Here is a 2,118-nt window from a genome sequence, read left to right as displayed (position 1 = left end):
TGTTGACTTGAGTAATTGTACAAAAGAAACATTTCGGGGTAATGTAGAATTCAGCCCTCTTCAGAACACTTGACTTAGCTTATTAAAGCGAACTGAAGCAGAAGTCTGGGGACCCAGTAGGAGGGGTCCTGTTTCCAGAACTCGGGTCCTGCGCCAGTAATTTTTGCCAGGCAACGTCAACTGCCACTACCGCCTCTAAGAGCAATCTATACTTCTGTCGTTTGATTAGATAACTATGTTTATGCAGTAACCATTATTTTGGAAAATGCAAACGTTTTCAACTTCGGTTGTGGTTAATTGTAAAATGTGATATACGTTAAAACGTTTAGCTTGAGATAACTAAAGCACAGTATTGGCTTCACCTACCTTTTCTTGATGCTTAAAACCTGGAAAATATCTTTCTTGTTTTGTTTTATTTTCAGTTCCCAAACATCACAGATTATACTTAACTAGTATGCAAGAGGAACACATTTCTTCTTCATCCGTTGAAAAAACAATGGTCTTAAAAGCTGAGTTGTGTCTTCAGTATTTCACTGAAGTGTTACAGTGTTTGAGGCCAGAGAAAGCCTCCAAGATTGACCGTTTTAACTTCCTAAGTCAGTAAACTTGACTGGGTGTTTTTGCAAGACAATGTAAGAAGCAGCCTTTGTCCAAAGGTTTTTACCCACCCAACGTATATGTGTATACACAGAATTGTTTGAGAGGAAGGTAGGTTGTGACTTGACTTTATAGTACATATCTTTGTGCTTGGTTAGTTATAGGCCATAATGGTCAAAAAACTGTGCGACTGGAGAGGAAAGAGACCAAAAAATGGAAAATTAGCTACTAGAAAGAATCGTCAAGTTGGAGAATGGACGAGACTTGTTTGCTGATTTGGTATGACATGAGAACAAACCTGATAATTACATCACTTCCATCAAAGTTTTGCTATTGAGGCTTTGTTTAGTAGTATTATGTAATATAGTATATTACTTAATATAACATTTTAATGTACCACCAATAAAGTTTTTGAATGATGTGCTCTTGACATGGAAGTGTTTTATAGCTAGTGTTGAGGAGGGCTGATTTTAAGACGGAAGGTGGCCAGTTCGGCAGTTAAAGATGAGCCTGGGCTTTAAGGAAATTCATAAGAAGACGTGGCAAGACTGGCCGTGCAGCATCACATTCTAAACGATTAGAGCTCAGAACACATGTCCCGTGGTAATGAGCTTTTAAGTTTTTAAACTATAAGTAGCTATTTTAAGACGATTTAAGATTTTAATCAATTTTAATTGATTTTAAAAATATTTAAAAACCGTGGATGTAAATCTTGTCTGTTTAAGACAAAACCGATTACCCCTTATCTCAAACGCTCCGCAAAATCTCGACCTCTTGGCCAGATTCACTCTTCCCTCCAATCTCACTATCCCAGGAAATCCCGCCTCTTCTCTGTGACGTCATCACCCGTGAATTAAATCGTCTGATGTTAATCATCATTCAAACTGATCTCTTGCTCCTTGATTCTTCCTACCTGTAGTTTACTCCCCAAACTGTTGTTCCCAGCCTTGTCTAATCAAAGGTAATTTTCGAGTTCTTTTCCTTTTCTCTCCATACTGTTTAAGTAGAGGCTCTTATCTTCCTGGAATTCTTGGGTGGGTGTAGGTCTGTGAACTCTACTGAAATTGAACTTAAACTTTTGTGCCCAAGGGCTTCTTTCTGTGTTTTTATTAGATTGTAGAGACTACAGACCACCCTCCTTCCACCCTCTCCCCTAACTCCCTGAAAGGCAGAGGCACTGCTCTGAGGAGTCACGTCAGAAACTATGCGTGTCTGATTTTCTTTTTAAGCACTTGCCTCTGTCTCTTTGTGGACTGTGGTTTGCGGCTTTATCTCGATTTTGGCGTCTCTTGCCAGCTGCTCTTGGACGTGCTGCCTTTGGTCCCGTTCTCCGTTCCTGCGGTCCTGCCTTCCGTTACGCTTTATCCTGTCTGTTGTCTGCAGTGCTGTAATGGCATACGAACATGGGATTCAACTGCCCTGCTTCAGGAAAAGGTCATTGCCACAAACAGTCCCTTGAGCTAGATTAGTCTCATCCGCTGAGGGACTGGTTACGAGCTGAAGTGCGTAGGAACAGTGCAG

General features: G+C 40.6%; 1 protein-coding gene across 2 annotated transcripts in view; it reads left to right on the top strand.

Annotated features, from left to right (window-relative positions):
- Positions 1 to 2,118, top strand: part of ZKSCAN8 (zinc finger with KRAB and SCAN domains 8) — a 13,185-nt gene that overhangs the window by 2,264 nt on the left and 8,803 nt on the right. The window lies entirely within an intron of this gene.

The sequence above is a fragment of the Pteropus vampyrus genome, unplaced genomic scaffold (assembly GCF_000151845.1).
Source record: "Pteropus vampyrus isolate Shadow unplaced genomic scaffold, Pvam_2.0 Scaffold124, whole genome shotgun sequence".
Taxonomy (NCBI): domain Eukaryota; kingdom Metazoa; phylum Chordata; class Mammalia; order Chiroptera; family Pteropodidae; genus Pteropus; species Pteropus vampyrus.
The sequence above is the reverse complement of the archived record's forward strand: the minus strand, read 5'-3'. Positions and strand labels throughout refer to the sequence as shown.